At 34.7% G+C, this 23123-nt stretch overlaps 1 long non-coding RNA gene across 2 annotated transcripts; it reads right to left on the minus strand.

Annotated features, from left to right (window-relative positions):
- Positions 1 to 9130: 9130 nt before the first annotated feature.
- On the minus strand, positions 9131 to 22970 carry LOC128239853 (uncharacterized). Of its 2 annotated transcripts, none has more exons than XR_008261946.1 (8): positions 22779 to 22970; positions 22321 to 22390; positions 21494 to 21666; positions 16221 to 16285; positions 15229 to 15315; positions 14295 to 14438; positions 14027 to 14149; positions 9131 to 10392 (listed from the first exon to the last, which is right to left on the minus strand). It is a non-coding gene; the product is annotated as an uncharacterized LOC128239853 (long non-coding RNA). The 2 variants fall into 2 exon arrangements; XR_008261945.1 differs by having other exon boundaries at positions 22330 to 22390; positions 22779 to 22969.
- Positions 22971 to 23123: the final 153 nt, after the last annotated feature.

Below are 23123 nucleotides of genomic sequence, written 5' to 3' on the forward strand. Positions count from 1 at the left end.
ATTCAAATCATAAGAACATAATGAGGACATGACAAGCACTTGGTAAGCGCGTGGTGCAATCTTCCTGGTCGTAGTAAGAACGTACAGAGAACTAATTGGACGTGGTGCGTTCGTATTAAGAACGCATTGAATGTGATGTGCCGGTGAAGATGCGCACAAATAAAACGTACTTGGAACGTTTGAGACACAGTGAATGCCGGCAGGGACGCAGTAAGGATGAGTAATGAACTTGAGTAAAGCATTTTTGAAGAATTTGACCGCGTCCTCTCTGCGTTTTGTCGAAATTACAAGGACGTAGTGCGGTCTTCATTGTTTTCGTCTATTGTGATGGGGGTATTTTCATTTCATTTTTTATTTCATTGATATAGGCCACCGGCCCAGAACAACATTATGTACACAATAATATACATACATACATAGTGGTGAATGGTGAACATAGGAATTCAAATAAATTGTATAACATACAAAAGAGTAAAATGGTACACATAATGAAATTACTTTTAATATTTCTACTATGTAACAAAAATAATGTCAATATTTTTGACCGCTAACACAGATTATCTCCTTGTGTAGACCCCCAAACAATATTAACTAAAAAAATGAAAACAGAATAATACATGGAGAGTAATGTGCCTATGTAATATTACTGAGCATTTCATCTCTTACTTTGCTTGCATAGAAAACATACTTTGCTAAATTAGTTATGGTATTCTTTGATGCAGAGTTCATTAAACCATAAAATTTATGAATATTTGGGTTTGTGAAAAATTTACTTGGAATATAATTGCTTCTCAAGTCATCATAAAAACTACATTTGATTATGAAATGGAACTCTGTTTCAATATCTAAATTACATAATTTACACAGTCTATTTTGATAAAGAACATTTCGATATCTGCCAGATTCAACTTCTAATTTGTGAGATGAACATCTTATTTTTGCCAATGCACTTCTAAATTTCCTTATCTTCACACAATTCAAATAGTTTGCATGGTTATAATCTGTATTCAGATGCTTATAGAGACTTAACTTATGAGATTCAGATAAACCCTTGACCATTCCTGTAGATATTGGTCCTTTAATCGTTGTATAATATCCTTCAAAAATAATGATTCATTTTGTACACATTGGTCTCCCCAAATATAACTATACCCTGTTGAATTCAAAAGATTTTTAACTTTAGTCACCCAATTCTCATGGCCTCTTTCATCCATATATTTCAGCATATCATAGACCAGCCGGACATATCTATCTTTTGTCATATTGAGTATTTTTAGCCAGTACTTCAGAACATATTTGGAAGTTCCAATATAAATAGCGCCCACAATCACTCAAAACTGCAATGTGTGTTGTTTTATGTGGAACACACATGTACCTTTTACATGCATATATTAGGACGGCTTCAATAGTCTTATATTTTTCAATACCCCATAATTCCGATCCATATGATAATATTGGTGCAATTTTTGTATCAAATAATTTGAAATATGTGTTTTGGTTCAATTGACCAAACTTATATAATTTTGATAATAATGTCATTAGCACTCTTTTTGCAGTTATTGCTTGTTCACTGGCCATTTTTTGAAAAGAAAGTTGCTGGGAGAGGAATACTCCAACATATTGGAATCCTTTTAGAACATCTAGGCGTTCATTATTATAAAACCACTTTTCACTTTTAAATAATTTGCCTCCATTTTTATATACAACAACCTTTGTTTTCTTTGTATTTTCAGTCAGGCTAAATTCATTTGTAAACTCATGTAATTTATTTATTAATCGCTGTAGACCAACCACTGTATCAGATGTTAAAGCCAAATCGTCGGCAAAAAACAAGCACAAAATTTCACGTAGGTTTGGAAAAAGCTGTATGCCTTTCAGCTCACTGCTTTCAACTTGTTTAATGAACTCATTGACGAAAAATACAAATAATATGGGCGAACATAAACACCCCTGTTTTAAACCAGTTGGACATTCAAATTCATTAGAGAGTGTATTTTTATTAGCTCTAACTCTAGCTATTACTTTTGAGTACATAGCCTGTAGTGATCTATAAAGCTTCCCATAAACACCATTAACAGCAAGAATTTCAAACAATTTTGGCCTACTAACAAGATCGAAAGCCTTCAAAAAATCTATATATGCTACGTACAGCTTACCCCCCTTTTTGCTGAGTTGTTTTTCAATCAATCCTTGTAAAATAAAGGCATTGTCAACTGTACTGTAACCCTGTCTAAAACCGGCCTGGGGTTCCTTAATTTTGTCAAAAATATTAGCGAAGAATGTCAGCCTTCGATTTATTATACTTGTATAAATTTTGCCTAATACATTAAGTAATGATATCCCTCTATAATTACCAGGAGATGATGGGTCTCCTATTTTGTATATTGGAACAATGATAGATTCACACCACTGATCTGGAAAACTTCCATTATCAAAAACCTGGTTAAACAAATTATATATAATTGGTAGAAGTATTTCAATTGAATTTATATAAAATTCAGGAGTTAATGAATCATTGCCACCACTTTTACCATGTTTAAGGTTTTTTACTGCCTTCAAGATCTCTTCCTCAGTAATTCCATCGTTAAACAATGCCTCTGTGATATCATTGCTAAATTCAAATTCATTTGCTTCAGGCAAGTTGTCAGTTGTAGTATCTGATTCAAACAGCTTTTCAAAGTGTTCCTCCCATTCTTTAATTGATATAGGGTTATCAGGCGCCGATTTGGTCGTCATACGCTTAAGTTTTGCCCAAAAAAGCTTCTGATCACCACATGACGACATAAGTTCATTTAATTCTCTAGTATTATGCTCCATTTTCTTTTGCTCACAACAATTTCTAAATTCATGTTTGGCTTCTATATATGTTTGTAAATTTATGTCATTATGATCTCTTCTTAAATTCCTTAATGCTCTATTTCTGTAAAATTTCAATGATATACATTCCTTATTAAACCATGAAGGCTGTGAGTTATTTCGTTTAATAAATACCCTTTTACAGACTTTTCCACATTTCACAAGATCAGCATTTAGTTCATTAATTACAGTTGAAATGCTTTTAGAGCCATCTTTAATTTCCTCAATATAGTATTTTATATATTCCTCTGTAAAATATTCCTTTATATTATTCCTATATTCCGGTATGTTGCTTTCATTAAATGCATATCTATATGTATTTACATCCTCTTCATTATTGTTCGTTATAGCTATTTTACATCTGAGAGTGAAACATAGTGGCATTTGATCAGAGTTACTTTCTTCACATATTTCAAAATCAGTTATCATGTTTAATATATCGTCTGAACAAATAACATAATCGATTACACTACACCCGTTTTGACTAATATATGTGTATTCGCCTTTCAATTTATCACATCCCAGTCTGCCGTTTATTATCCTCAAACTAGACATTTTACACAATTCAATAAGCTTGAGCCCAAAAGGGTTCGTTTTAGTGTCCATTGTAGTTCTCTCAGGAATATGAGAATCGTTCAATATGTGTTCGTAAGGTTCTAATATATTAATGTGTAAATTAAATAACAGTGTATCTGGCAATGTTGATGTTCTTGCATTAAAATCTCCAGCAAGAATTAAATTATTATTAAAGTCAATATTTTAATCAAACAGGGTTTGTTCTAACATATCAATTCCTTGCTTATTTTACCTTCATAATAAGTGGACTGCTCTGGAGGTAAATATGCAAAACATATAGTTATATCATCATCCTTGTTAAATAAACATTTGTCTATTTTTAAGAAAATGGCAAACTCACAATAATCATGTAAACGTGTGACATATTTTGCAATATTTTGCTTAAAATAAACAACAATACCCGACATTGCTCTACCTACATTATGTTTCCTTATTGCCTTACTAAAATAGTATTTATAATTTTTGAACAATTGAGGTAAATTATCTTCTGACTCTAACCATGTTTCTAAAAATGCAAATATATCTGAGCTGTTAAGAAAATTGCATACATTATTGTCAAAAATTGTATTAGATAGGCCGTCTATATTCCATAGAAGAAGAAATTTTATTCAAGGAAATATAACACACAATATACATTTGAAATAGGCCAACATGACCCGTGATCAAATTCATCGAATTCAATAGCTTACGTATACAAATTCAAAATTCAAATTCAAATACAAATAGCGGACAAGTAAACAAGTATAATTGTATCAAATAAATACAACTATACGTAAATCGCTGTTATCCGGGCTTCGGCCGCTATCCTATATAATGTCAGTGTTTAGGTTGATTGGCACTTGTTGCGACTGAGTATTCATGTCTGTATTAGTGTCATCACTATTCTGCTTAGCATTATCATGTTCATTGTGGTGTATACCATTAGCAGGTAAAACTCTGCGTGCAGTTTTATACACACGCTCATTCTGTTTAAGTTGATCAGTGCTCGTGTCAACAAATCTAAGTTCACCATTATAATAGTAAGCCTTGCGTCCTTGTTCACGGATCGCGTTCAGTGATGGGGGTATTATATTTATTTTAATTTATCTTACTCTTTTTTCTTTTCTTTTTTTTTTTGGGGGGGGGGGGGGGCTAGAAACACGCAGTACAAAGCATTATTAAAGTAAGTAGCCTGTACAACGAAAATACATTATCACATCGTAGAGCGTCAACAAAAATGTACAAAACTTAGTGAGTGAATTGTACCAATAATAGTCCGCAAAAATGCAGAGGCGAATATATATGACGGTGTCGCCCCTCTTTTGGTACGTGATATTAAGGGGCGTATATAGCAGTATTCAATATGCAAATGGGATCGGTACACAGTACGCGAACAACAAACACTTAAGTTTTCAGTACGTTTATCCAATTTTAAGCCGTATTCAGTAGGCATACCCTAAACTTAGGCAGTGTTTAGAGGGTTGACACCATCATATAATATTTGACTTGCTCTACACGCACTCATTTAGATGATAAAAACGAAAAAGAAAATACTGTGCACTATATGTCTATAATGAACAATACAAACAAAACATAAATGTTTCTTCCGTTTCTGATTTTCCACTCAAAGTATTAATTTCTTGGACTCTTATTGAGAGGGAAATAATTGATGTACATAGGTTCTCAAAATATTTCAAATTGAACATGCATCAAGCGGAAAAAGTATTGTCACATAGGTACGGTAAGTATCGCCAAATTACTAGAATAAAATGCAGAAAAAGCATTATATCGAATTAAAGCTATTTTTTTTCAAAAAACTATCATGAATATCGACAATACATTTTGCATAAAATTAAATTAAACTAAACAAATTACGCACCCCTGAAACTAACGTCCCTTGGCGCATGTTTCGGTGACGTTGGCATTACAATTACTGGTAGTTAACCTAACAACTAAAGCAAAACATTAACGTTTTCTTATGTCAAATGAATATATATATATATATGCGTTATAGGGTATAAAACGCAGAGGCGCAGCTAATATATATATTATATATATCTACTTAGGGCATTAAGGAGACCGTATATATTTTGCGGCATTAAGGAGACATTGTATATTTTTTGTTTTATACTTCATATTGCTTTTTTGTTAATAATATAATACTGCAATGATCATTTATTATGTGTACAACCTTTAGGCTTGTACACAATTAATAAACAAAAAATATACGTTATTTGCGGTCGCCTTAATAATTTGTAAGTATGTTGCAGGTTTTAAGGGGACAGGTATATATGTCGAAGGGTTTATGGAGACCAGTGTATATATAATATTATTTTTAAGGCATTAAGGCCATCCATATGTTATGGCATTAGGGGGACACATTATATATATCTTTCTTTTGACACTTAACCTTAAGAGACAACTTAGTAATGGTAAATTTTCATATTTGTTTGTAATGAATCCCGAAACAATGACCAGTCGAAACGGGAGGACTGCAAATTTCATAGCATATTCATCGGAAATCTTTTACCGACCATCTCGTTCTTTAAATACAAGTTAGTATCAGTCACTTGGTCTGTGTACAGTTTGGTCAACAACATGTATAATGGTCAGGGGCGGGTACAGGTTTTGACGTTTGAGGAGGCGTAACTTAGGGCCGTTTGCATGAGGATTTGGGGTTACTCAATCAAGAAAATTTTAACAATTTGTAGTCGGAAATGATGCATTATGTGCGTATTTCATTATATTCTTCTCCTATATTGACATAAAAAGGAAACTCTGCGCCCCCCTCTCAATCTGCTTGTTAATGGTGACTTAATATTTGATATATCATGGTTAAAAAGAACTTTCAATTGAATTACAATACTGTAAATGCGAAATACAAACTTTGTGCTTGTTAAAAAAATAAAAGTTTCCTCTGCACACGAATTTGTCTGTTAACGCTCAAAAAGCAGTTAGCTCATGATTAAAGAACATTGTTCATTGGGTTATATGTTTTAATTGTGACCCGTTGGTATAAATGATTTTCAAGTGGGGATCAAATTTCGGCATAGTGATGAACATTAAATAGAGAAAAAAAACATCCTAAAGTACCCTTTTGGCATAAAAAACAATAGGGGTCATCTACTTGTCAATATCAACAAACTACCAATCTTGAAAAAGAAAGACTCAGATAAACGTGACCCAGTTAACTACCGTGGAATAACAGTGACACCGGCAATTTACAAAGTATATTGCTCTGATGATAGACTTACTAAATGGAGCGAACTAAACAATGCAGTATCTGACACTCAAAATGGTTTTCGGAAAAACAGAAGTACGATCGACCAGTTAACAACTTTAACTAGTATAATCGACGCTAGAAAAAAGACAAAGAAGGATACCTTTGTTGCATACGTCGACTTTTCCAAAGCCTATGACCGGATTAATAGAAGTAAGCTATGGGCTAAGTTGGATGGGAACTTCGGAATACACGGCAAAATGTTGACTGCTCTGAAGTCGCTTTACAAATCGGTCAAATGTGCCGTGCGCGTGACCAACTATACAACCGATTGGTTTGACCTGTCCACTGGCCTGAAACAGGGCTGTTTGGTTTCCACGACAATGTTCAACATTTTTTAAATGACTGCAGCGAACTATTTGAGCATTCAAATACAGGTGTTTTATCTAACGGCAAGATAATAAGTCACCTATTTTATGCGGATGATTTAGTGTTAATTGCCGAAAATGAAAACGATCTTCAACATTTTCTAGACATACTATCGCGATGGTGTTGCACAAACGACATGACCATTAATATTGAGAAGAGCAAGGTTATGCACTTTAGAAATCCGTCTAGACAGAAAACACAGTTTAAGTTCAAATGTAGTAAAAATGAATTGGAATGCGTAGAAAAATATAGTTACCTAGGACTACTACTAAACGACACTCTCGATTATTACATCACTGCAAAATACGTTGCCCTGTCAGCTACACGATCCCTTGGACTAATTATATCAAAATTTAAATGGGAGGCATGCCATTTAACGAATTTACGAAACTTTACGACACAGTAGTCTGGCCAACCATCAGCTACGGTGCTGCGATATGGGGAACACGGGAATACGCCTGCATTAATGCCGTCCAGCACAGAGTCAGTCGCTTCTTCCTTGGAGTAGGAAAATATACACCAAACGCCGCTGTGAATGGTGACATTGGATGGACCCCACCTCTTGTTAAACAATGGAAAGTTGTCATTTCCCATTGGGTCAGATTAGCTTATAAAACTAATTACATAAAAAACAGTAATGAATAAAGTGAAAGATATAGCTGACTATAACTTGGATATAAACGTTAAATTTCGTAGATCTGAACACTTTAGATTAATAGGTAAGTGTCATACAACTATGCTTAACCAAATTCACCATCAATGGCGTAATTTTATAAATGTAAATACAAGCATACGACAGATAAATGGAGGCAACAAACTGCGGCTATACAGAACTTTTAAGCAAACATATAAAACAGAATACTATGTTCAGAGCCCATCTATAGATGAATGTCATGTTTTATTACATTGTCCTTTATATAATAATCTACGACATTTACTGTTGTTAAAAGTTATTGATATTAATAATAATTTCAATTCATTATCGGATAACGAAAAACTTTCATTCCTTCTTTCAAATGAAACTATTGTTAAATACAGTGCCAAAACCTGTCAAGATATCCTAAAACTCCGATGTCAGTATCTGTATAACAAGTAATTAGTGTTAATATGTTTTATTGCATGTTTTGTACAATAATGATTATTCTCACCTTATCTTTATTACTGATTTTTTTAAGTTATATTGCATGTTTTAAAGTTGATATATTTTATTGTTTTTTTTATTGAGCAAATAGTCTCTCATAACTCCATGAGGAGTGGTTTTATACATTATTATTGCATGTTTTATCTGTATTTATCCCATGAACGAATAAAAGTGAGACTTGAATAAATTTTCTGTCTGTCTGTCTGACCAAGTTTGAGGACACTTTGCCTGACCGTTCATCAATTATTGATTGGACATGTTTTTGTATATAGGCAGAAATGGTTATTTGAAAGTAACAAAGGGCCATAACTCTACTATACATAACTATATAGATTTTGACGGCATTTGACATGCATCATTCCCATTCCTGTATATTACCTTATGGAAAGTGATATATGACCCACCAGTATTAAGTTCCAAATGGCCATGAATCTGCTATACATTACTGGAATGTAAAAGCTCTTAACACATCATTACCCTTATCAAATATATATTCATTCAAAGTTTCAACAATTTTTTACTATCAAGTACCTAATTATGGCTCGGGACAGAAAAAAAGTGTTACTGGCGGACGAACAGGGGGAAGGAGGGGCGGACAGACAACATTGAAAGAATATCCATCTGCCTTTGGTGGGGATAAAATAACTGATATAAACTTACATTGTATTGTTAAAAAAATCAAACTTTCCAGGCAGTAACTTTTTGTTCTTATAGTGAAATTGTATTTGTACAGTTCACTCGTTCATTTAGTTCTAATGCTGTTTCATGCTACATGTTCCATTGTATCATAGTATGTTTATAAACATTAAGTAAAACTGAGGGTTATGGAAAATACTGGTGTCTCTGTTCATACTATGCTATCCTATGCCTGTCCATACCAGTTGAAAACCTATTTAGGTTTTAGAAAAGAATAAACACCGGAATTTATTTATAAATATTTACTGAACATCCAAAGAACACACATTCACAAACTTTGACACAATGTTATAATTAAGCTCTCGTGTTACCAAATCTCTTTAAATAATTGTATTGAATGATGGTTGTGTACATATGACAAGGTTTTTGTATTATTATGGCCTAAGGCTCCAATATTCTAGATCTGTGTGCAACAATATCACATCAATGCAAAAAATCTCCATTTAATGAATTGTTGACTGATTTATGTATTGTCTCTTTGAAAATCAATCTCAATTTTTATAAAAAGTTCACTGTAACAGTAGCAACAATGCAGCATGCAGTTGACAGAATGGTGGAACATTGTACACACATTTTAAAGCTACATTAGCTTTTGATAAATACAACAAGAATGACATAATGTTGTGGTTACTGAGCAAATATCCATGTGTATTTACATACAAAGTGACACACTAATCCTGGAAAGAACTATTAAATTGTGTTATCATTATATGATTATATAGACTCTGAGACAAAACAAATAACAAAAGGTCAAAACTGTCAATTTGTGAGAGTGCAGCTTTAATGGTTACTTTAATATCTATGGCTATATATCACAGTGTGTGCACAGTGGTCAGTCAAACAACTAGGTAGCTGCTGTGCTATTTATTTCACACCTGTTAATCAAGGCATCAGAATAAATTTATATGAATAATAAAGATACCATATTTGCATATTATAGCTTGCTAGGTACAGATCAAACTGAGTCCAAATTTTCTTAAATAATGTGAATAAGTATGTATAAAAAGTTCTTCCACAGTATGTATCTTTTAAATATTTATAATTCCTTATTGTCTTGAGAATGATTATTTGTTTGCATCTTGAAACTTTTACAAATCCTTTTCCCCCTCTAACAAATATTGGACTGCTCCATATCATAACTATGTCAAATACATCTTCACTTCATGCGAACATATGTTTAAAGTTCAAAGACAGTACAGTTTCTTGAAAACTTTAGTCTAAGTATTTTGGTTTGCGTCACAATTTTTTGCACTTTTGCAGACCACCTGCAAAACTGACCGACTTGTTGACTTTCTTTATGGTATCTTATTGTGGTGAAACTCCAATCACTTCAGTGTATCGTCATTGCTGCTTTTTTCTTCTGTGCTTTCTAACGAAAGTGTTTTGTTTTCATTAAAAAGTTTTGTTCTTGTTTTTCAATACTGCTCTATTCTGCTTAATCCCTGCAGGTAGTTGGTCTTGTCCATATCCAGGAAATCATCGATCCGTTCTTTACCTTAAAATACAAAAATGAATTTAAACAAGAAAGGCATCACTATGTCATAATTTCTCGAAATGATTTACATTAACTGTTCTGTCCTATTAGGATGTTATGTGAATGGCTTATGATCAAGAATCCTGGTATACTACTAACAGGATTATCATATAGCGCAAGGATGTTATTACACTGATAAATCTCGATATATCACTGGTAGTCTTACACTGGGGGAACATAATAAAGCCATTTAACCATACAAACAAGACGATGTTCTATTGAATGTACAATAGTAGTACCGGGGTAATATGCAAATAGTTATTATCTCACAAAAAGTACATCAAGACCAGTTCATTTACCAGTAGCATCTGACAGTTAATAATGGTTCTGGATTTAAAGAGCATAATTTCCATTTTATTGTTAGTTTAAACATTATATATTTAACAACAATTGTGAAGAAAGGAGTTATCATCATATAAAATTATATAATCTGGCAGTGGGTGATAATGTTAAGTGATAGTTGAAAATATTGTCCTGGAGTTTTTAATACCGGTATATGTTGAATAGATGTCAGGTATAATTAATTTAAATAATCTCAAACTGTGCTCACAAAATTCTGTTAGCAATCAAAAATGCAAACGAGACAAGTTTGTTTTACTTGTCATTGAACGAACTGTTATGTTGGCAGGACTGTCCTCAACAATGTAAAGAATGGCCAGGACTGGCTCGCACTCTGTAAAATGGCGATTAAAACATTCTGTTCAGTTAAAACTGACCCATTCTAAACAGTCCATCACCAAAATATATAAATGAGCTGCGCCATGTGGAAATGTGTCTTGGGAAATTAACATCATTCCATGTAATAATGTCATATTAAGATGAGCAGAAGACATTTCTTACTAACTTTAACGGTAAAAATATCTTTTTTTGAAAAAAAAAAAATCATAGTGATATCTTTTATGTCATGTTCCTAATGTTAGTCTTGTACACATCTATGTTACATGTATAAATAACAAGAGCCGTCGTAAGACAGCGCGCTCGACTACGCCGCTTTGACTCAGAATACAATAACAATGTAATAATACCAGGTTTGGTCTCTTTATGTCAAACCTAACTAAAATTATTCTATACATAAGGTGACTTTGATGCTGCCCTCCCACCAGCCCGCCCAAACAATGACGCAAGTCATTCAAATAACTTGATTTCCTATTATAAAAATTTGGTTAAGAATATACAAATATGCCTTTCAAAGGAAATTAAAAAAAAATATCATAATTTGTATTTAGGCTTAAAACAGAGTTATGTTTCTTGTTGTTAGATGGTCGTAAATAATTTTGAATTTTATTAAGTGCATTAAATGAATGGTATAGAACCTGAGTCAATCAGGGGCCATAACTTGTATTTAGGATAATATTGAGTTATGTAACCTCATTGTGGGATGGTCCTGAACAACTGTGTGAAGTATTAAGTCAATTGAACAAAGGATATAGAAGTTATTAATAAATATTCCAACTTGCCCTAAAACTTTAACCCAAGTTCCATAGTCAATCAGCGGCCATTATCTGTGCAAAGAATAATATGGAGTTATCTAACCTCATCATGTGATGGCCCTGAACAACTGTGTGAAATATTAAGTCAATTGAATGTATGGTATTGGACTTATAAGTGAAAATCCCAACTTGCCCTAAACTTTAACCGGACGCCGACGCTGGGGCGAGTAGTATAGCCCACCTATTCTTCGAATAGTCGAGCTAATAAACAGGAAATTTCTGTTCTGACATAAAGTCTGCAAACAACATATGAAAATAAATGAGGAGTTGTGTACACACTAAATCCTCCTTACATACTGTGTAACTCAAGAAAAACTAGAGCTGTCACAGGAGTGACGAATACCACCAAATGACGCCTGGACACAGGAATGGCAAACCATTCCTTTGAAAAGAGGCCATAACTCCAAGGTTACTGCACACTGCATCTTCTTTATCATGCATGTATTGTTTTATTTAAATCTGTTGAGTAATTTAGAAGTTACACTGCTGACAAGAAAAACTAGCCTTTCATGAGTTATCGTCCGGAAACCGTTTTTCTATTTTTAGTAACAGTGACCTTGACCTTGGCCCCACCAGCCCCAATATCGAACTTGACCTGTATCTTCTGATGTTACACCTGTGTACCAAAATTGTTCAAATCTGTCAAGCCTTTCATGAGTTATCGTCCGGAAACCGTTTTTCTTTTTTAGTAACAATGACCTTGAGCTTGGCCCCACCAGCCCCAATATCGAACTTGACCTGTATCTTCTGATGTTACACCTGTGTACCAAAAATTGTTCAAATCTGTCAAGCTTTTCATGAGTTATCGTCCGGAAACCGTTTTTCTTTTTTAGTAACAGTGACCTTGACCTTGGCCCCACCTGCCGCAATATCGAACTTGACCTATATCTTCTGATGTTACACCTGTGTACCAAAAATTGTTCAAATCTGTCAAGCCTTTCATGATTTATCGTCCGGAAACCGTTTTTTCTATTTTTAGTAACAGTGACCTTGACTTTGGCCCCACCAGCCCCAATATCGAACTTGACCTGTATCTTCTGATGTTACACCTGTGTACCAAAGATTGTTCAAATCTGTCAAGCCTTTCATGAGTTATCGTCCGGAAACCATTTTTCTATTTTAGTAACAGTGACCTTGACCTTGGCCCCACCAGCCCCAATATCGAACTTGACCTATATCTTCTGATGTTACACTTGTGTACCAAACTGTATCTTCTGATGTTACACCTGTGTACCAAAAATTGTTCAAATCTGTCTAGCTTTTAATGAGTTATCGTCCGGAAACCGTTTTTCTATTTTTAGTAACAGTGACCTTGACTTTGGCCCCACCAGCCCCAATATCGAACTTGACCTGTATCTTCTGATGTTACACCTGTGTACCAAAAATTGTATAAATCTTTCAAGCCTTTCATGAGTTATCGTCCGGAAACCGTTTTTTCTATTTTTAGTAACAGTGACCATGACCTTGGCCCCACCAGCCCTTATATCGAACTTGACCTGTATCTTCTGATGTTACACCTGTGAACCAAAATTTTTCAAATATGTCTAGACTTTCATGAGTTATCGTCCGGAAACCATGAAAACCGACAGACCGACCAACAACAGACCGACCGACAAGCTCACTCCTATATAATCCCTCAAACTTCGTTTGTGGGGGAATAACAATCCATTTGAATCATGAAAAAATGAAAATGAAAAAAAGTTATGATTATTGAACTATTTTTACTTTAATTTGTAGATATATAATCATAACCTTCAAAACGGTGATAAAATAAAAACAAATATACCTAAAAAACACTGTTTACTATCACATCTGTATCCCCCCTTCTTACATACTTAATCTGCTCTTGCCCAAGTAAAGAATGAAAGGTCCACAAGGCCTCTTATAAACCATGAGAATCCTGTTTACTTATCTGATTTTAAATCACCCAAAAGGCTTTCTACACATAATGGTTCCTTAATTTGTATCTAGTCTCCAAAGGTGTTACAGTTGTGATTTCATTGAAAGACTTGAGGTACGTTATTTAAAAAATGATGAAAGGAAAGCTTAAATGCAGGAAGTCTGGCCGGATATACCAGCCTGGAAATAAATACGCAAAAGCTCACCGTGCTGCTGAGGAGTCTTATATAATTCCCGGCCCCAGTTCAGCTGGAGATGTTGATTCCACACGGCTGGAAAACCGGCCCGTGGCACCCAAGCTACGCCCTCGGCAAGAGGTGGGTGTAAATCTGGGAAAACGCATTTATAATCAATTTGCGAAAGTTCTTATCCGTCATAAGTAGTGAACATGTATGTGGCTTATAGAACATCTCAAATCAAGTATAAACTTAAAGCGAGTACGGAGATATCTTGAAGCCCAGATTTATCGCTTACCTAAAGTTAGTAGGGCTACAATTGAGAGCTTTGCTGTAAACTGCAGGGACTGTCCCCATGAGCCTTGCGTCTGTTAGGGGAATGGTGGCTTAGGTGACTTGTGGTACCACTCTGGATTTCTTATCCACACACAACACAGTGTATCTGAAAATGACAGAGAATGGCCATGCACTTATGGAAGCTATGCTAGAAATACGCCGTTATGAGTGTATCAGATGACATTTCCACACAGAAATTGTGCGGCCTCCATTACAGCAGTACTGACATAAATGACGAAACATGTATATCTGTCATGGAGCTGTGCTGGTTCTGTGGCGTCAAAACCACTGCAACTGGGCAATTCACAAGAAATATCTTTTCAGAAAAAAGAAACAACCAATACTGGGTAGACTTTGTCACCCAGTGAACACCAAGAGCATCTAGTTACTTTGAGCACCTAGTTACTTAGAATTAGCACATTAAGATCTCAAATAAACAAAAAGTGTATCAGAAAGCTTTCAAATACTGAACGAAGTGTAACTTTGAGGCGGGCTGCGAGAAAATATTTTCAAGGGCAGAAATCTCGCAGAAGTTTGTAAAAAATTATGCCAAGCTCTAGCTTGATGATTTAGGCCCAATTTCAAAGTGTTACTCAGTAACACGGCGGTGTAAATTTAATCAAACATCAATATAGTAAATAAGAAATGGCTTTAAACTCATTCATGGCAGAATGTCTGATGACGGTCCTGTATGCCAACCAGGATAGAGAATATGTGAAGCATGCACACACTCACACACCTTTACAGCCCAACAGTCATTGAGTTATAGTCTCACACTTATTCACTTACACAAACTCACACTTAATCAATCAATCAATCAATCAATCAATCAATCAATCAATCAATCAAGCAAGCAAGCAAGCAATCAGTCAATTAATCAATCAATGCACACCCACCTGGAAAGGTATGACATCCTTTGGAAGAGATGAATCTTGCCATCTGGTAGACAGTTGCTGACTTGACTTTATTGTCCCAAGCGGCAACTGCAATTAGAAAAACATGTTGATGTTCGCACTAAAACAAAGCCTAGTATTGAGTAAAATTAAACATTCAGCCTGTTGGCTGGGGTAAAATATCTAAATCCCCAAATGGATGATCAGCGAAACACAAATTGCATTGCGTGTCCGAGGAGGGGCGTCCCAAAGAAACCTTGACGCAACTTACCATAGCCGCCTTGTGTTTTTGTTCACAAAGCCGGCACACACAGTTCATTCTTAATTTGCATGTTGTGTACTGAAAAGTTCCAGCTGTTCATGACACTCTTTAATAAACCTATCCATGATTTAAATAAAACAAATTAACAAATAACTTCCCGGTATTAAATGGTAATAATGTCATTTTTTACCTGAATTATTGATAAATACAACTTATATTGCAGTCAAACTGGATAAAATATCAGAAAAATGTGTCCTGTTCCAAAAAGTCAGGTTTTGAAGATGCAGACAATAGTCCAAAGACCAAGAATTTAAGTGTTCAGACAGGGGCAGGCAAATCTTTAAAAAAAAATTGTCAAAATTTTAAAATTTAAATAGAACTAAAATTATACGAACCATGGTAAAATTCTTTTAGAAACTAGGTGCCTATACCCTCAGAAACTTTTGTGTGAAATTTCATTACTGTACACTGCATATAAGCTGTGTTATTCCAAAGTCTGGTTTTCACTTCTAGGTCACGGTCCATAACAAAATTGTCCTTCTTGTTATATATATATGTAATATCACTCCAGCTCACCACTTTATTTTGAATTTGCAGAATATATTTCAGCTTTGACACTTTTTTCCGACAAATTATGAACACTTAATTGTCAGTTAACTTAACACCACAAAACCATATCAAGATTTGTTTTTCTACTATCAACATTTCTTTACAGTCACTATCTATAACGTACATGTGCCACAGTCATGGCCGCATCTCTGGGGTCATCTCTGAATCCATCCACCCAAGAAAGACGTCCTGCAAAATATCATTCAAAACCACATCACTGTATTAAATATAATATAAATCATGTGTAAACTTGAAAATACACACAAGAATACAATGTACACACAAGAAAAAAGTTGATGCATAGCATCATGTCGGCGCAATGAAATTAGAAGAAAAACTTGCATGCAAATAACCATATTTCAATGATAATATTTTGTTTTATGTTGGGTGTACATATGCTCGAAGGACATTTTGGTTAATAATATTGTTACAATAGTTTAAGCCCGGAATTAAAGATATTCTGGTTTTTTCCAAGCTAATCCTCCGGTTAAAACTAAATTATAACAAAAATATTAGGGATGCAAACGAATGTTCGATCGAACGTTTAGTATTCGAATGTCAAAATCAATATTCGAATGTTCGATTTTTTAAAAAAATAAAAAATAAACCTTTTTGCTACCACTGTCATGTTGTGTATAATTTTCGTTTCTCTTGTTTTATACAACGAATGTTCCCTAGTGTCGGAGGCGTATTTTTAAAATATACATGCGTTTCTTCGGATGAAATAGAGTCAATGGTCTAATACATAGATTTCAATAGCATGAAATTCACCTTTTATTTGTACCGGCATGTTATGTTAATACCTTGCTTTATATTTTGTTTAAGTTTTTGTAACACATTTCACTCATTATGAGTGTATAGAACGGGGATAAAAACACTATACATCAATGGGGAATTAACTGGAGTTCATTCCTTCAAATGACATTTTCAAAACAAACAATTAACTTTAAGCTCAAGATTAATTTTTCAAAACTCTGCATTTTTGCTGTCACCAATGGAGATTACTGCGTAGGAGGTTTACAAACATTAAGGATATTTTAATAGTACCGTGTAACCATCATCTATTTGATATCTATCGGAACACCTCAGCCTGTATCTTTCTCGGAGATGGCCGAGTTGTTATGAGTAAGTTGGTATTTAAAATCAAAATTTTCAAAATGATAAGCAGGGCTGTTATAATTTAAGGTTTCATTATCAATTAAAGTGTAAACTTTTATAAAACAAACTAAACTTCATATTTTATCATGCAACATGGAAACTATTGAAAGCATTGTTCTGCAGTTTATAAACTAGTCCTTAAGTTGGAATATTTCCAAAGTAATATGAAATATAGTCGGCGCCCACTAGGGCGCCGTCTAATAATCAAATGCTACCTGAGATAATCATTTTTTTCAAGAACTACTTGAAGGGGTACAGCGACCCGCAAGCATTTCTTTGTGGGCCGACACCTTTATATCTCTTTCCCGCACATTTATTAAACACGTCTTATGTTTTTGTCAGTGCCAGGTTTGATGACCAGTATAAATCCCAAAGCAGTTTTTCTGCCAATATTTACCCAAATGATTTGGATGAATGCTTAACAAGAAAGTGAGGGTTGATCCAGAATTACGTGGACTTTTTTAATAATTCAAATACGTTGCACATAGAACATAGAAAAGTCACATACAATACATAAAACATATTTGGTACAATTCCTGAGATTTTCAGAACAAAACATAATTTATTTGCTGAATTACATGCATTAATGACATATGGTTAAACCCGACCGGCGCAGTCCAATGACGTTAGTGACGTTGCACTTATAAAGCGTCACATTTTTTCGAAGTATTTCCCACCAACAGTGACACACTTTTCATGGCGCGTAATCCACTGCGTATAGTTATTCGAATACCACTCTATAGAAAACGTGGATATCTTAATATGCACATTAACTTGCAGTTGATGGAATAAATTAAAACGATGTCCTTTAAGCTGACTCTTGATTTCTGGGAATACTGGCACAATCCATTGGCGCCAGATCTGACGATTATGGCAGACGCGCGACGGTCTCCAAGTCTAACAATCCAGGGACCCATCTTGCACAAACCATACGTATGCCTAAATCATCCGTTAAAATCCTTTGCACACTTCCGTACCCCACCCCGACGACGCATGTCACATCACGACTGTCAAACGGCGATCCCCTTTGATGGTGTTCTTCACCGACGTCACTAACGTCGTGCCCCTCGTCTTCTTCCGTCCTCTTCCCTTATTGTCTTCTATGGAATCTCGCCCTTCTCTAAAACATTGATGCCAGTTGAATACTAATGAACGACACACAGGTTGCTTCATTTTCATCTTGGCCATCATTTTCATAGTCGGTGTTGTTTTTCCCCCCAATGGAACGAAAACTTATTACCGCTCGCGCTTCTACAAAGTGTGATGACGCCATATTGTATTCCAGACTGTGCTTGTAATCAACTCAGAAAATAACGCCTTAAACACGGAAATGGCATCAGAAATTTGAACAGTATATTAGTATGACGTCAGTATAACGTCAGCGTAATATGTGACGTAATTTCGTAGATAAACATGGAAGAAAAGCATGTTGTGAAAGATATATAAAAAGTTTGTAAACGTAGATTCTAGACGGTGCGCGGCCGTGCGTTACTGTTATTTTAAAACCCGTAATTTTCCAAACTCATAAAATTTTCAGACCTAAAATTCATATCGTCTATGCAGAACACTTTGTACAAGATATTCATGAATTTATAAATGATTTAGACGATAAATATCGAAAATATGTAAGAAGTCCACGTAATTCTTGATAACCCCTCGTACACAATCAAATACAGTATTTAGTGTTTCAGAAATAATGAGCAATCTGAAATCTGAACCCTTGCATTCCTTAAATATTCACAAAGTGTTAAGTTCTAATTTAAGCAACAATAATCACATTCAATCAGAATAATTTCAAGCAAAAATGAACAAGAAAATAGAAACCAACTGAAATCTATTGTATTTTTAAATGTTTCATCCGTGTTTGTTTGTTATCTTTTGTGATTCAGTTTTGATTAAAATTGTTTCCCAATGTTATGATGAATGGTAAAAAACGGTGCAAATGTGAGAAGCTTTGAAGAAGAAAACTGATATTTTAATAGTAATAGTGATGAAATCACTGACATTATGTTTACTAAGCAACTAAAGCAACAGACCTATCAGTATGCTAATCTTTATTTAACTGCTAAATTTTAAAACCCCAAAACATACAGGTAAGATCTGTGGCGCAGTTGTTTATGTTGTGTGATTTAAATGCATATATCTTTGTTGGTGGTTAGTTTAAATCCAACTGAAGCAATCTCTAATCAATATAAACCTTAGTTCATCTTACAAATTAAATATTTGAATGTTAGAAGGTTTGTTTTCAGATGATCAGCAATAATGTTTTTTCTTTAATTGTCTCTGTTTCAATACAAATGAAAAATGTAATAAACAAGTTCAGAAGCGCTGTTCTATCTGAGAATTTCCCTGGGTGTGAACCGCTTACTGTGTCATAGGCTTCCTCATCACCAAGTTATCCAAGCTCGATCAAAGGCATTATTACTTCAATATGAGCATTTTGCTCTGCCATTTTTTATAGATAATTGTGTATTCCAAAGGTATTCTTTTGGTACATTGAACTCACGACAATATTTGAACTCCTGACGTCCAGCACCACTGTCAGATTATCTAACCACTATGCCATTGCATGTTCTGAACGAACGATAAATGATCGATACTCGCAATTTTGAACAGTATTTTTTTGGTCACAGATAGCAACCTTTTAACCTGTCTTCCCTATTTGGCAAACAGAGAATATTTAGAAAATTTGTTATCTGATGGTACTGTAAATTCTGTGTGGATAGATAAAAATACAATTCGAATTTAGCAAATCAAAACTAACATTTTGGGTTTATTCAGTGTAGATCCTAAAATATCAATTTTGATTTATAAGTATGTATGTCGGTTTCAAAAGCTCAGTAAAGTTTACTTTACTTGTTAAGTTATCCAATTCCTGTAAATAAATATTACTTAACTTGACCATAATATACTGTAGAGGGGTGTGTCGTAAAGTTAAGAAAATAATCCAAGTAATACAACAGTCAATTGCAGCATAGGCCCCCCAGGTCCTGCTAATAGCGGGGACTTTGACTTTCGGTCCAGCCAATCCCAGGTAAAATTCCCACTCAGCACAGACAAACTGCTGGTAAAAGCCCCCAAATGCCCCCTGACCCTGGGGATATCCTAGGTTAGGCCCATTCCCGGTTTTCAGCGCAAAAACAATTCCACCGCATTCACTCGGCACTGCTGGTCCACCTCGAAGGTAAAAACATGGCCCATTTCCCCTGCTATCCCCAGTATAACCAATACCTGGGGGCGGGCGGTATGAAACGCAGCGATTAACGCAGGCTGCAAGATTTTTATACACATTTTTAGGGTATAAAACACAGCAACGCAGCCAATATATATATATAGAGGAAAAACGCAGCTTTTTAAAAAAAAATCATTCTTAGTGCTACAAAAGGAAGGAATAAATTGATTTTATTGATATTACATTTTAAAAAACGTATTGGTAGTATTGACCAGATACAAAAGTGTGTATTTCCAATAAGGTAAGTTTAATTTCGGAAATAAAAGATGCTAATTGTTCCTTAAAGAAATGTTTTACCATTTTGTTGTTTGTTTGTTTAATTTGTTATAATTTGCATGCATGCGTGTTTGCGTTGCAAACAACTTATAATTACACATAGTGACATTAAAATTGTTGTTAATTACTGTTTATTCATCATGTCGGTAACTTAAAAGACTTTTAAGGCTTTGAAAAAGTGTGTCAATGAGAAAAGGAAGTGTTGTGAAAATTATATTTTGACAACTTCTTTTGTAATTTAAATAATTTTCATTACTCAATAAATCAAGACTGGAATGATTGGTAATGTTTCAGCAAAGTTTTAGTCATTCTGTTCTCAAACTTGTTTACAAACGGACATAACTACTGCAAATTAAATTTGTGTTTAAAACCACCCCTGAAACTCTCTCTTATATTGATCAAAATTATGCTGAGCATTTAAAAATTTACACAGATGGATCTAAAAACCCAGAAACTGGCATAGTTGCATGTGCCTTTTATATTCCATCCAAAAATATCAAAAATATTAAAAGACTCAGCAACCATCTCTCCATATTTTCGGCTGAACTTTTGGCAATTAAAGATGCACTGGACTGGGTTATCAGTAACAAGCCCATACATACTGCTATCCTCTCAGACTCGCTATCATCATTGCAGTCTATACAAAACAGAGGTAGCAGCTCCAGACCTGATTTGATAAAAGACATTTTGGAACAAAATGATAAGTGTCTGGAGAAAAACTTAAAGGTTACCATGGTATGGGTCCCAGCTCATGTCGGCCTGAAGGGGAATGAAGTGGTTGACGGGCTTGCAAAGGAGGGCCTCAGGCGTGTGGAGGTGAATGATCCGGTCCCTCTTGCACCCACAGAGGTCTATTCACTAGCCCGCCGGCACGTCATAAATGAATGGCGGTCGGCGAGGACACCTAAAACATACATTAATACATTTGATAGGACCTCTGTGAGTCTCCAGCCTCCAAATAAATATTCTAATTTCTTTAGAATTGATAAATGCATAACGAGGCTGAGACTGGGCACATCACTTCTCCCAGGAAGTGCTGGGAAATATATTCTCAAAAGTGATCCGAACTGTGCTCGGTGTGGAGTGACCTGTGACACTTCCCACATTCTGTTACACTGTGACACTTACAGGGGACAGAGGGCAGAACTTAGGGCAGCCCTAACTTTTTCTGGTTTGGATTATAATATAAACAATATTCTAAACCCCAGCAAGGCTGCCCAGAGGTCTGTCTTCAGGTCACTTGCCAAATTCCTGGTTGACTGCCAGATAACCGACAAAATTTAGACATAATATACAATGTGTTGTATATCATAATATACAAAATGTTACAATATTTTTAATTATATTTTTATTTTTATTTATAAAGGTCGGTTGTCTGGAAGCTGTCGGCACTTTTAATTAATTGCCCCATAACTGGATTTAGCATTCTCTATTAAATACTGTCAGGAACAGTCTAATTTAATATGTTGTTCATTTTTGAACATCATATATATATATAATCTAAGCTATTATTTACATTTTTAATTTATATTTTATCTTATTTAATTATTAATGTTACCCCTTTTACCGGCAGCTTTATCCTACCCAGGTCAGGTGTCGGGAAGGTTCCATTCAGTACCCCAAGACTCCTAGCAAAAATAACATTTAATTATCTATCATAAATTGAAAAACTAAGTGAATAATACAAGGCCTAGCCAAATATTCTTAGTAACAAATTATACAGGTTGGAAATTAGTAACAAAACTTTGACCAACCACAACCAAATTTTAAAAGCTTAAATAGTAGCCTTACAATTTTGCTTACTATAATCTTTATAGTATTCACCGTGGGAAACACATTCCAACGGTCACGTGATTTTCATTGATCAAGTTTGTTTATACTCTCGATCGTGAGAAATACCTATCGATCAGTAGTATATATCGTAGTCATATAATTGTGCACACTCTGACCCATATAAATACTACTAGTGGTGTGTGTTTTATTTAACAATCATTGTGAATTTAACGGTAAAATTACCCTTCGATAGTCCGTCTGTTTAATCCTCCGCCATTGAGTGAATTTGTCACGTGACACTTTCCTCCCACATGGTATCTCCTTCAATGGAGAGTATTCAAGTAGCCTAAATCATGGCACCCGGCGAACTCGTTCTTTTCTCTATCCCGGGGTGGGAAAAATAGTCATACTGAACGGAGCCACCCCTGTAGAATAGCACAAGCATTCACAATTAATTCCTTTTTTATTTTTCAAGCATTAAACCCCATACATTTATGGGAAGAAGGGCTTCTGGGAGTTTGTTTATATGTTGCTTTAATAATTCACCAGCCGTTGTATATTATAAATTTACCGTTCCTCCGGGGTGAG

This window comes from Mya arenaria, chromosome 7 (assembly GCF_026914265.1).
Source record: "Mya arenaria isolate MELC-2E11 chromosome 7, ASM2691426v1".
Taxonomy (NCBI): domain Eukaryota; kingdom Metazoa; phylum Mollusca; class Bivalvia; order Myida; family Myidae; genus Mya; species Mya arenaria.